General features: G+C 36.3%; 1 non-coding gene across 1 annotated transcript; it reads left to right on the top strand.

Annotated features, from left to right (window-relative positions):
* The first annotated feature begins 377 nt into the window (after positions 1–377).
* TRNAG-GCC (transfer RNA glycine (anticodon GCC)) lies at positions 378–448 on the top strand. Its single transcript has one exon. It is a non-coding gene; the product is annotated as a tRNA-Gly (tRNA).
* The last annotated feature ends 14,581 nt before the right edge of the window (positions 449–15,029 follow it).

Below are 15,029 nucleotides of genomic sequence, written 5' to 3'. Positions count from 1 at the left end.
ACCACATCATTTCTATGTTGGCAGATCCAAAGGTACGCAACAGCTATGAACGCCGTGTTGAATTCATATATCTACACAGCTAGTCTGGAACATATGTTTCATGCAGCTTCAACCCCTCTTCATGAGTCATCTCAGAAATTTCAGACCCATAAGCTGATGATTTTGCATTCGATCAGCTTTAGACTAACTTGCATTGCAGTTGAAAGAATTCATATAGACCCAACGTTCATTGGTCATGTTTCAATAGTCCTAAACATCCAGAGAGATGACCTTTGTCCATTGCGTATTGAATGTGGATGGCCATCCACAGTTCTACCTGCATTTTTGCAGCTATTCATCATGCTTATTAAAAATTACAGAAAAATTCAATCAACAAAGCACCAGTGGTCTAGTGGTAGAATAGTACCCTGCCACGGTACAGACCCGGGTTCGATTCCCGGCTGGTGCAAATCTTCTTTTTTCCTACGATGTCTGACCATCGATTTCCTCAGTCTGCATGGAGTGTAATGGATGGCTTCTAGATGGTGAGCCGGATGATCACTTGTAAGACAATTGGCAAGCCAAACAGTTGTTTGTACGTTTGCAAGCCTTTGTTTGATCTCCCGCTGCTTGAAACAAGCAGTACATAGCCCAAACCCTGAGAATCCTCTTTTTGAGTCGTGTATATAGGCACTTAGGGTCCTCAATGGGAACCCGATTTCAATCAATTATGGTGGGGACCAAGTCAGTCCAATTAATTTTATTACTATATTCCATATTAAGTATATTAAATAATCTGAGGATTGAGTGAGGTAAGCCGCCTGAATTGAAGATAGCCTATTTAGAGTCTTAGAGACCATGCAGTCTAACCCATCCAATGGGTGGTCTCGATCACGTAAGTGCCCTTGCTATAGGGTAATTCTGGCAGAGTCGATCAGGGAAGGAAACATGCCATTGCATAAAAGATATACCGTGTGCTATATTTTTCAGGGAGTTCGGTGGTACATTTGGAGTGTCGCTGGGATATCCGGAAGCTGATTACGGCCGAGAATCCAGATGTGGAACATGGTCAAAAGGAGAGAGAAATACGGCCGAGAAGTCCAAGACGCAGAACATGAGAGGCGGTGGAGAATTTGGAAGCAAGTCGCAGCCGAGTTTGAGAGAAGAGGAACGGCCAATAAGAAAACACACTGAGGGAATGATCTAGATGGTGACACTTTAGTTACCATAAATGTCACAATAAAGAAGAGAAACGTATGAAGGACAACAACAACAGAGATTTATAAATAACAAGTGAATCAATAGAAAAGGCTATCCCACAACAATCAAACTAAATCAAATCTAACAATTTTTATACCAGTATTGATAATTCATTATATATAATTCATTGTTGTAATTCAGGTCTATGCTCATATATTAGACTTGATCCTTATCCAGTATAAAGTTGTTATTTCAAGATATGCTTCTTGGCAGTCGCTTTTAGTGACTAATTGTGAGTTTTTTCTTTTGTTTAATTGCACTAGTATACTAAAAAATAATTTTTTATAAAAGGCAAAACTCAACCCCATTTTGGAGGAAAAACCCACCATATGGTTATTGCATAACCATTACAAAATTCTATAAGTGGATGAGTAAGCAATTGACATTCTCAGATTCAGATCATGTACGTTCATATTGGATGTATCTGCTTATTTCGACGTTTGAGTACAAAGTTAATTGGTTTAAATCGAGCCGCTATATCTATTTTGACATGACCACACACACCACACGTGACAGAAAATAATTCAAGTGCCAACAACCCTTGTTTGGTCTTGACCCAACTTGAAACTAATGTCCAAAGATCCAATCTATACCTGATGGGTATTTATACTAATCAAATCTAGTACCAGTCATTAAGACATGAGAAGATTTTCTCTTAAGCCACGGATTTCGATTAAAGAGATGGCAAAAATATGAACAGAAGATCATTTCCTTCTTTCTATTGCATAGTAGAAGAAAAAGACGAATAACCCCCCCCCCCCCCCCCTTACAAGCGTGAGAAGAAGCGAAAAGAAAGACATGTTTTGTTTAAGCTTTGGGGTTTTCTCTTAGTTTTAAGCTTCCTTTTAATGGAGTTTTCTACAACGGGTTAGTTGTAAGGTTGCATTTTTTTTCTTCTTTTTTTTTTTTTTTTTTTTGCTTTCTAAAGTTAAAATCCTTCAATTAATAAAATATATAATAGTATTATTATTTATGTTTTTTCATTTTTAATTTTGAATTTTGGTTATTGTAGTTGGGTATGATCCGATGGACCCAAATGCGAACATAACCATTAAGTGGGATGTCATGGAATTTCATGATGACGTTTACACGGTAACATTTTCATGCCTTTTTATTTTATGATGTTTGATTTATGAGATTTCATTACAATTTTTTATTTTGGTGGTGAGAAGATCTGATGTGGGCCATGGGCTAGGCGGACGTTTTGTGTTTTCACCCCCATGACAAAGGTTGTTAAATGATACCCAGTGGCGCATCTTAGCTAATTGATGGATTTGCAACGTTGAAGGATTTACGTTACAGTCAGAGCTCTCTAAGGCCTGACGCCATACTCGTCTCTGCTAACCTGAGCTCCGGGGCGCTATTTAATGATCTGATGTTAAATTAAGCATTGGGTTGTTTGTTGGTGCTGTACAGTGTGGCTGTCATTGCCTGGGCCCAGTTTGTATGGCACCGACCAAAGCGCATCTTTTTAGTGGTGACCTGACAAGTCTGACCGTATTATTGGTGATGTGGCTAGTCTCGCCGGACGCGTTTTGGCTAGTGACGCTGCCACCAGCCAGGTGGCTAGTGGTCGGTTCTATGTCGACCCCACCATGATATATGTTTTTTATCCATGCGCCCCATCCATTTAGAAAGATAATTTTAGTGCTTAATACAAAAAATGAGGTAGATCTAAATCTCAGGTGGACCACACTATGGGAAAATAGTAGAAATTGAATGTCCACCATTAAAAGCCTCCTAAGGCCTACTCTAATGGTTATTTGACATCTAACCTATTGATTAGGTCATACAGACTTGGATGAAGGGTAAAATATATATCAGCTTGATCTGAAACTTTTGTGGCCCCTAGAATTTTTTAACAGTGGGCGTTCAATCAATACTGTGCTGTCCACTTGAGGTTTGGATCAACCTCATTTTTGGGCTCATACTAAAAAATGATCTGGAAGAATGGGTGGATGACATGGATGAAACATATACATCATGGTGGGGCCCACAGAGCACCGACCACTAGCCATTGGCTAGTGGCAGGGTCAGTAGCCAATCCGTTTCCAGTCTCGCATGGGTAGTGTCAAATTCATAAATGCCCTACCATCAGAATATTATCCCATACACATGGCCGGTGGATCTGTGACTTTGGGGCCCACGTCATGTATTTTAATAGTTGTGTTTTCCCTTCATCCAGGTCTGTGTGACCTTATCGACAAGTTGGATGGCAATTGAACATTAGTGTGGGCCTTAGAAAGTTTGGTCCCTTGAGATTTAGATCTGATTATTTTTAAGCTCATAACCTAAAATCTAACACGTAAAATACACGAACGGTGTAGATACAAAACACATAATCCGCGTCCGTGGATGGCTTGTCCTGCTGCAGCAATAAGTCATTACATTATATTCTCGCCCAATAACATATCCCTGACTTCCGGGCTCCCTAATCGCACACGTGGCAAATGCCTCAAATGCGAAATACCCAGCTAGTGGGACGTCATGTACATAAAATCAGATCAATCCTGATCACTGATTACTAACCTTTTTTCTAGGATTTGGTCCGTTAACTACTCTTCAAATTTACAATCCATTGATGTCCACCAATCGACCGGTTAGGATATTTCTTTCAAAGAAACTTTTAGCTTATAATTCATTTAGAGCGGGTCCCACTATTTGAGTGGTTCTAATTTGAGGAGCATGCCAGCTTTTCTCACATGGGTATACTACCCAAAATGTCATACGGTTGGGAAAACATTAAAACCCTCAACCCAAAACTGAAGAAAGTAGGGAGGCATATTTACACCACCATTTTGTTGGATACACCCATTTAATTTTACTTCTGCTAATACAATAGCACCAAAGTAGTACGAATGCATCATTGCACTACCGATGGGTAAAGAAAAAGGTGTAACTATAAATAGGGTGGGGTGTAAATCTCCATTCCTTTTATATGTGGGAAGATCAGATGGTGGTGGCACGCTAGTGAACCAAAACAATCCATATGTGCGACCAGCTCTGGTTTGCTCATAGTAGAAAACTAGTCAAATGGAAATCCCATCCACCCAATTCTTGACCTTGAAATGGATGGTGGAAAATGCCCAGTTTCTACACTTTAGTCCTATTATCAGACCTGAGAAATAAACGCGTGGGCCCAGCCCAGCTACTGCAAGCCGAGGCCCATCTCAAATATAGCCCAGTTTTTGGCTGTCATGTGTAGGGCTGAAAGTCGGGCAAGTTGGGTTGGGTTGGTACTCAACCCTAGCCACCCAAGGTTCCTATACCTCAACCCTAACCCAACCCAACCCAACCCAACCTTGGGTTAGGAATTCTCAACGGACGCGCCAGATAACGAAAGGCTAATTCGAAAAATTACTTATGTTCCCAAATCTCCTTTCAACTTAACCTTCTCGCCTTCATATATCTTCATACATACCCTCTTGATTGTTGTACGAGAGACATTCTCGTATCTGGGGTTAAGGCATCTGGCTAATCCAACAAAAGCAGAACTCTCTATCATCTGAAATGGTCTTTCATCTGTAATAATTAACTTGACCGTCAACTCATTCACCAGCTCCTTGTCATACTTATAGATGGACACCGACGGACCCATTACAGATTACGAAAATGAAAGTGTTTGTTGCGTTGCGCACTTCTCACTTTTTTATGACAATTTTCAATATGTTTCTTCAATATTGTGGTCGACCCATCTGATTGCTTAGCGTACTGACTCTTACAGTGCTTACATTGCATCTTCACTTGGCCATTCTTCACGGTTACTTCTTCAAAATCGTCCCACACTACCGACCTCTTTTTCATTTTTTCCACAACATGCGATTGTGCAGTACTAGTATCAACATCGACGGGCACCTCTTCATGTTCAAGACCTAATCTTTCATCTTCAAGGATTATCGGTGATGTAATTGATCGACCACCCGGGGCCGGGGATGGGTATTGGAAAGACCCCCACTTTCCATCTGATATTTGAAATATACTATATCATATTAGCATTAGCAATCTAATGCTAATAGAGTTATACTAAATCCTAAATTAGTTATCCATCTAAGATTAGATAAATTGTAATACTTTCATATTCTTATTTAAATATTCATGCCCAAAATCCGGCAACATCTCCCCATGCCTCTCCAGATAAGTTCATCTTACGTTACATTCCGATGTCAAAAATCTAAAGCAATATGAAGATATTTGACATTTGATACAAAACGGAAGAAACATATCCAGAGAGAAATGAGGTGATGAACCATGGATCAGGCATGAACATTTAAATCGATTATATGAAAGCATATTATCCATCTAACCTTGAACTGTCCAAAATGGGACAATTTGAACGATTTCTATGGTACCAAAAATACACCATATCTATGTATGGTCAAATAGAAATCTTCAAACGGATAACTAATTATCTAACTTACAAGTAACAATTAAATCTTAAATTAGTTACCCATTTAAGATTGGATAAATTGTAATACTTTCATATTCCCATTTAAACTCCACACCGAAAATCCGGCAGCATTTCCCCATGCCTCTCCAGATAAGTTCATCTTACGTTACATTTCGATGCCAAATATCTAAAACAATGTGAAAATATTTGGTATTGGATACGAAACGGAAGAAACATATCCAGAGAAAAATGAGGAGATGGATCGCGGATCAGGCATAAACATTTAAATAGACTATATGAAAGCATACTATCCATCTAACCTTGAACTGTTCAAAATGAGACAATTTGAACGATTTCTATGCCACCAAAAACATACCATATATATGTATGACCACATAGAAATCCTCAAACGGATAACTAATTATCTAACTTACAAGTAACAATTAAATCCTAAATTAGTTACCCATCCAATGTTGGATATATTGTAATACTTTCATATTCCCATTTAAACGTCCACGCCGAAAATCCGGCAGCATCTCCCCATGCCTCTCCGGATAAATTCATCTTACGTTACATTCCGATGCAAAATATCTAAAGCAATGTGAAGATATTTGGCATTGGATACGAAACGGAAGAAACATATCCAGAGATAAATGAGAAGATGGACCGCGGATCAAGCATGAACATTTAAATAGACTATATGAAAGCATATTATTCATCTAACCTTCAACTATCCAAAATGGGACAATTTAAGCAATTTCTATGCCACCAAAAATACACCATATCTATGTATGACCACATAGAAATTCTTAAACGGATAATTAATTATCTAACTTGCAAGTAACAATTAAATCTTAAATTAGTTACCCATCAAAGGTTGGATAAATTGTAATACTTTCATATTTCCATTTAAATATTCACGTCGAAAATCCGGCAGCATCTCCCCATGCCTCTCCGGATAAGTTCATCTTACGTTACATTCCAATACCAAATATCTAAAGTAATGTGAAGATATTTAGCATTGGATACAAAATAGAAGAAACATATCCAGAGAGAAATGAGGAGATGAACCGCAGATCAGACATGAACATTTAAATAGATTATATTAAAGCATAATATCCGTCTAACCTTGAACTGTCCAAAATGGGACAATTTGAGCGATTTCTATGCCACCAAAAACATACCATATCTATGTATTGTTACATAGAAATCCTCAAACGGGTAACTAATTATCTAACTTAAAAATTACAATCACAAGTCACAAGTCACAATAATAATCTAAGCAAAGAAAGCAATAATGAGATAATCTAAAAAAAAAAAAAAAAAAAAAAAAAATTAAAAAAAAAAATTTAAAAAAAAACAAATAAAAAAACAAGAAAAATTAAAATAAAAAAAAAATAAAAAAAAAACCAAACAAAAAAACCAAAAAAAAAAACAAACCAACAAAAACCCAAAAAAAAAAAAAAAAAAAAAAAAAAAAAAAAAAATTTTTTTTTTTTTTTTTTTTTTTTTTTTTTTTTTTTTTTTTTTTTTTTTTTTTTTTTTTTTTTTTTTTTTTTTTTTTTTTTTTTTTTTTTTTTTTTTTTTTTTTTTTTTTTTTTTTTTTTTTTTTTTTTTTTTGTGTTGTTACATAGAAATCCTCAAACGGGTAACTAATTATCTAACTTAAAAATTACAATCACAAGTCACAAGTCACAATAATAATCTAAGCAAAGAAAGCAATAATGAGATAATCTAAGCAAAGAAAGCAATGTACATATTAAGACTAGAGTACATAGCCAGTAATCAATCTATGGGTTGTTAAATCAACTTGTAATCTGCATTGTAAATCAATTTATCTCAGATGCAAGTCCTTTCTCAGAGAGGATCTCAAAATCTACTATGCCCCTAGGTAATCTTTAGATGAGCCAAACTATTGGCAGATGAGGCTTAAAATTGGACAATTTAAGCAATTTCTATGCCACCAAAAATACACCATATCTATGTATGACCACATAGAAATTCTTAAACGGATAATTAATTATCTAACTTGCAAGTAACAATTAAATCTTAAATTAGTTACCCATCAAAGGTTGGATAAATTGTAATACTTTCATATTTCCATTTAAATATTCACGTCGAAAATCCGGCAGCATCTCCCCATGCCTCTCCGGATAAGTTCATCTTACGTTACATTCCAATACCAAATATCTAAAGTAATGTGAAGATATTTAGCATTGGATACAAAATAGAAGAAACATATCCAGAGAGAAATGAGGAGATGAACCGCAGATCAGACATGAACATTTAAATAGATTATATTAAAGCATAATATCCGTCTAACCTTGAACTGTCCAAAATGGGACAATTTGAGCGATTTCTATGCCACCAAAAACATACCATATCTATGTATTGTTACATAGAAATCCTCAAACGGGTAACTAATTATCTAACTTAAAAATTACAATCACAAGTCACAAGTCACAATAATAATCTAAGCAAAGAAAACAATAATGAGATAATCTAAGCAAAGAAAGCAATGTACATATTAAGACTAGAGTACATAGCCAGTAATCAATCTATGGGTTGTTAAATCAACTTGTAATCTGCATTGTAAATCAATTTATCTCAGATGCAAGTCCTTTCTCAGAGAGGATCTCAAAATCTACTATGCCCCTAGGTAATCTTTAGATGAGCCAAACTATTGGCAGATGAGGCTTAAAATTGGACAATTTAAGCAATTTCTATGCCACCAAAAATACACCATATCTATGTATGACCACATAGAAATTCTTAAACGGATAATTAATTATCTAACTTGCAAGTAACAATTAAATCTTAAATTAGTTACCCATCAAAGGTTGGATAAATTGTAATACTTTCATATTTCCATTTAAATATTCACGTCGAAAATCCGGCAGCATCTCCCCATGCCTCTCCGGATAAGTTCATCTTACGTTACATTCCAATACCAAATATCTAAAGTAATGTGAAGATATTTAGCATTGGATACAAAATAGAAGAAACATATCCAGAGAGAAATGAGGAGATGAACCGCAGATCAGACATGAACATTTAAATAGATTATATTAAAGCATAATATCCGTCTAACCTTGAACTGTCCAAAATGGGACAATTTGAGCGATTTCTATGCCACCAAAAACATACCATATCTATGTATTGTTACATAGAAATCCTCAAACGGGTAACTAATTATCTAACTTAAAAATTACAATCACAAGTCACAAGTCACAATAATAATCTAAGCAAAGAAAGCAATAATGAGATAATCTAAGCAAAGAAAGCAATGTACATATTAAGACTAGAGTACATAGCCAGTAATCAATCTATGGGTTGTTAAATCAACTTGTAATCTGCATTGTAAATCAATTTATCTCAGATGCAAGTCCTTTCTCAGAGAGGATCTCAAAATCTACTATGCCCCTAGGTAATCTTTAGATGAGCCAAACTATTGGCAGATGAGGCTTAAAATTGGACAATTTAAGCAATTTCTATGCCACCAAAAATACACCATATCTATGTATGACCACATAGAAATTCTTAAACGGATAATTAATTATCTAACTTGCAAGTAACAATTAAATCTTAAATTAGTTACCCATCAAAGGTTGGATAAATTGTAATACTTTCATATTTCCATTTAAATATTCACGTCGAAAATCCGGCAGCATCTCCCCATGCCTCTCCGGATAAGTTCATCTTACGTTACATTCTAATACCAAATATCTAAAGCAATGTGAAGATATTTAGCATTGGATACAAAACGGAAGAAACATATCCAGAGAGAAATGAGGAGATGGACCGCAGATCAGACATGAACATTTAAATAGATTATATTAAAGCATACTATCCGTCTAACCTTGAACTGTCCAAAATGGGACAATTTGAGCGATTTCTATGCCACCAAAAACATACCATATCTATGTATTGCCACATAGAAATCCTCAAACGGGTAACTAATTATCTAACTTAAAAATTACAATCACAACTCACAAGTCACAATAATAATCTAAGCAAAGAAAACAATAATGAGATAATCTAAGCAAAGAAAGCAATGTACATATTAAGACTAGAGTACATAGCCAGTAATCAATCTATGGGTTGTTAAATCAACTTGTAATCTGCATTGTAAATCAATTTATCTCAGATGCAAGTCCTTTCTCATAGAGGATCTCAAAATCTACTATGCCCCTAGGTAATCTTTAGATGAGCCAAACTATTGACAGATGAGGCTTTCTGGGCTGAACACAATAAGAGACTCAAAGGCACATAGCTTTCGGTTCATCTATGAAACATGCTCTACTTATATTATAGTTATAACATTGTAAGATTAAACAAGATTTCAATAATTCCCCAGATACACTGCTGTATAACAAAAATTAAAAAGAACTGCCATGAAAATATAAACAAGAAAAGGAATTAAGTGAATGTGATTCTTTTTTATCTTAGCGCATGTTTGGTTGCACAAATTTCATGAAATATCATGACATTTTGTACCTAATTAGACTGATTAATCATGAAATTTCAGGCAAAATCAGGACTCCAAATCTTATATCACTTGTGCTTGCATCAAGACAAGAAATAAAGAGAGGCCAAAAATAAAAATAACTGACCTTACAAAAGGTGAAATAGGGGACTGCTGAAACCAAATACAACTCCGAAATCTCAGGTTGTTCCTCTGCTTCAATCTGAGAAAGGAACATAAATAAGTAAAGATTAATATATTGGAACAAATGATTAAAAGAAAGCAATGTCAAGCATATAACCCTTAACCCCACATCAGAAAAGAAACGTATATAAAACATTTCAATACCAAATATGTTTTTTTATGGGAAAAATAGACAAACACATAAGAATGACAATCCCAAATGGTATTTCTATATAAATTAAGTAAAGAAGGAAACAGATATTTAAAAATAAAAAACAAATTCTGTGAAGGGGAAAAAACCAACTACTTGTAAATTATATGCTAGTTAGAGGATAACTTGTTGTCCAAATAGTTCCAGGTGAACATCCTTGTACATGTGTGCATCTGTGACGTTTCACACACAACTAGTTGGACGAAAGTGTTATAATGGTGGGGTCCAACGTAGGGAATGACATTTGTCAGTTGATCTCCCAACGTAGGGAATGGATCAAGCATTAGCAGGAGGTGCTCTCGGTTAGTGAAGGAGCAACGATTGCGTCTATATATAATGCGCCGCTGGGCCACTTTTCTCCTTTGTTCTTACATTCATGGATATGACTAGAATCACAGTTTCCTTTACACATTCAAATTCACTTGTATTTTTTACTTTTTTTTTATGAATTTCATGGGCTCACTCTCTAACCACGCACAAACCAATTTCAAATCAATGGATCTCTCTCAAAACACCATCAGTCAGCACCCCTTTTTTTTTTTTGGGTGGGGGGGATGTAATTTTTGAGATGACAAAGAAAAATTACAGATATTGTTAATGGTTGTAGAATATGTGCCTTACTTTGGTTTTGGATGATTATTACATGCATATGCTGTATTGTAATTTTTTAGTAGAATCTCACCCTCACCCCACTATAATGCTTTCTCATAAACACAATTCGTTGTGTCAACTCAAACAAGTGGCAGCTGAGAATTTTTCAATGAATATATTATATTTAAAAATTACAAATGTACCAGTTTCTCATTACTAAATTCAGAAAGGAATAGTTTCATTTATCAACATTAAAAAAAAAAAAAAAATGTATGGACAGTGGATAAAATGTATTGGATATGCTTCATTTTTTGTCTAACGACCTAAACTTATCTGTTAAAATGTATGGACAGTGGATAAAATGTATTAATGACTATGGGACCCACAAAGTTTACACAATATGTACACAATCAGCTTCCAAAGATGTTGCAGCCCTAGGGGCCATCTTGACGTGTATAGTTTGTATCCACTCCGTCCATCCGTTTTTTCAGATAATTTTAAAGCATTATGCCATAAATTAAGATGATTCAGTTATTGGGTAGACTATACTCTAAGTAACAGTGGTGATTGAACACTACCATTAAAAACTTCTTAGAAGGCACCTTAACGTTTCCTTAGATTTTATTCACCATCCAATATGTTGATAAGTTCACATAAGTCTGAGTGAAGGGAAAAAAAACAAATATCATCTTGATCCAAAACTTGTGGCTATTAATGATCAATCACCACTGTTTCTTATGTTATGGCCCACCTCATAATTGGACCAGCTTCATTTTTTCCCCTAATATCCTAACATGATCCGAAAAAAACGGATAAATAGAGTGAATACTGAATATATACATCAAGGTGGGCACCATGGCAAGGGCCGTACCATCTTGGGTGAGGCCGAGGCCTAACCTAATCCCCTCCCTAGTGAATCACATTCCCAGGTCAGAGAAGAGAAACTGGAAGAAGGTGTTGATATGTAGAACTTTTGTGGGACGTATCATAGTATATGTATTAGATCCACAACATCTATCCATTTTTCCGTACCATTTTAGGGATGATACATAAAAGGAGGCTCATCTGATGCTCATGTACTAGGGGGAATGAACGCTCACTGTTGAAAACTTCTCAAGGCCACATCTGAAGTACTGTTTTCATCTGATTTCTTCAAATATGAATATTACAGATGACGATCATGGGTGGCCGGACCACCACCGGGCAACGGCCATGGCTGGCCGACGATCCTGGGTGGCTGGACCACCAACGGGCAGCAGCCATGGCTGGCCGACGAGCGAGCCATCTCTTACAAAAATAACAAAATAAATAAATAGTGGCCGAGTGGGTCCACCTACCTGATGAACGATTGTGAATGGCCGAATGAGGATTGCGAGTCGTTGGCGTTCGGGTAGGGATGACTGATGAGAGGGGTTTGAGGGATTTTAGGGTTTGGGTGCAGGTAGAGAGCGGCGATAAGTAGGGTTAAAAAAGAAAGAGGTAAATGATATATATATATATATATATATATATATATATATATATATAGGGGCAAACTTGTAATTAAATAGTCACCACAGTCGGTCCGGTCCGAATCGAATCGGATTGGATCCAAACAGATCGGATTTCGTTCGGTTCGGTCGGATTTGCTGCTTACCCGAATCCAATCTAAATGCTGTTCGGATTTGCCCAGCTGTACCCGAACCAGTTCACCGGTTCTGTTCGAATCGGGGTGGATTGGGTCGGATCGGGTTGGATTCGCCGGATCGGGCCCATTTTGCACACCTTAATCATGGTGGAGGACGGTTACTAAACATCGCGGCGGGCCCTTAAGAAGATTTCAACGGTGGAGATCATTGCCACTACTGCTTCCTATGATGTGGTCCACTCAAACCTTTCATCTGCTTACTTTTGAGGCTCATGCTTTAAAATGATATTTGAAAATGAACGGACAGCTTGAATAAAACACATATTTCATGGAGAGCCCCACAGAGGCCCTAACAGGACCGTTTGTCTCTAGCTAGGTCCCGGCGGACTACTACCCAATCAGCGGCCCACCTGTTCGGAGCGGATTGGCTAATGACAGCTTCAGATTAGCTACTAATGCTGAAGTGACGTCACCAAGTTATGTGGGCCCATCATGATGATGCATATGCTGTATCCACGTAGATCATGTATTCGGCGAGATCATTTTAAAGCGCACCATGATGTTTGTCTGTTCATGAGTTCGAAGGAAGGGAAAACACTTGAAAACTTCTGTGGGCCCCAGGGAGTTTTTAATGGTAGGCATTTAATCCCCACGGTTTTCCATGGTGGGGTCTACTTGAGCTTTGAATTGCTTCATTGTTTGGCTCATGCCTTAAAATGAAGTCTCCAAATGGATGGCCAGTATGGATACAACGCATATACTGTCACGCCCCGAAATCCGGGTACAGACTGTGCACCCTCAGACCCGAGTTTCAGTTCGTAACTCGTACACAAAGTGTACTAATTTAATTCATTAATCAGTTTAATCAGAGATGATAATTATATTCAATATAAGGTCCATCATAATCTCAATCACACATGCATAATACTTAGCACCAATCAACTAAACATATATAAATCTTGACGACTCTTAAAATAAAATGAACCTTAAAATCATTCATTTATTATACCATTATAATATAATGATATTTATTCCATGCTAACATTATTACAAAGAAATAAATCTAAATAATTGCTTAAAGTCTCAAAATAAATGTCAGTATGCATTATTCGTTAATTAAACTGTGCTAACAAAATAAAACATATAATTAAAAAATTTCTAATGTCGCCACTTCATCCTTGAATAGGTATGGCCATGTTTCAGGCAGGTCGTGTTCAGGTACAGTAGATCCTTCCGGTTCTTGCGTCACATCATCTGTTAATGGCTCCTCTGTACGGTTTTTCTATCAATAAAAATGTAAGCTGGCCAGGCTTAGTGATATAACCCAGCATGGTTCATAATCATAGCAATTAAAATAATATATAAATACATGTACAATGATATGAATGTAAAATGATATATGAATGTAACAGATGGGATGATCGTCCATCTGCTTGGGTTGGAGGTCGTCAACCCGCATCCACCCATTGGGTAGGCTTTCACCTTTCGGTAGGCTTGAGCATAGCCCGCATCTGGTAACGCTCTACCAGGATCGACATTTCTTCCAGGGAGGGCCCCTAGGATCGACCATGCATTATGCAATGCAATGAATGAAGGATGATATGTAAATGCATATTTTTCATATTTGACATAGTTGTCTCGATTAAAATATTCACATATAAATTTATCGTACAATTATCATATCAAAATATTCAAACCAGTAAATCAATCAAACAATCACAATGATTTATTTTAATTTTAATGAATTATGAGACAAGTTGGGTTACTCACCTGAGTCTAGTAGTGTAGAATCCACAGGGTAATTATGTTAGTTTGAATTCAGAAATCCTATCAGTTATATCAACAACATTATTATTCATATATTTTTATTACATGGTGGGGCCCACCTCTGATTAACATCCTAGGTGGCCAGATTCAAAATAATCAAATAATTAAAATTTCTATTTTATTTTTTTCTCCTTTTTAAGATTATAAAATTGAATGATAATTACTTGATCGGGGTGGTCCATCGGATGGTCAGGTCATTCAGATTCTTGAGGTATTATCATGTTTTGTCTCTACACATTAGATGGATGGTTTGGATCGAACCATACATACACCGATGACCCATCTCGACCTTCTACGCCAAGTGATACCAACACTTGCGCAAAAAATCTAAGATTCCTTTATTAAACACTTTTAGATCTGACTAATGTGGCCTATCTGATTGTTAGATTGATCTAAAAATTATGGCACTTGTATATTTTGACCTTAAGGATCATATGATCCGTACAGATCTATCTTAGCACAATCAGATTCCATCCATTTAATTTATTCCTAAAATATT

The sequence above is a fragment of the Magnolia sinica genome, chromosome 18, assembly GCF_029962835.1.
Source record: "Magnolia sinica isolate HGM2019 chromosome 18, MsV1, whole genome shotgun sequence".
Lineage (NCBI taxonomy): Eukaryota > Viridiplantae > Streptophyta > Magnoliopsida > Magnoliales > Magnoliaceae > Magnolia > Magnolia sinica.
Note: the sequence above shows the minus strand (reverse complement) of the source record. Positions and strands in the feature narration are given on the sequence as shown.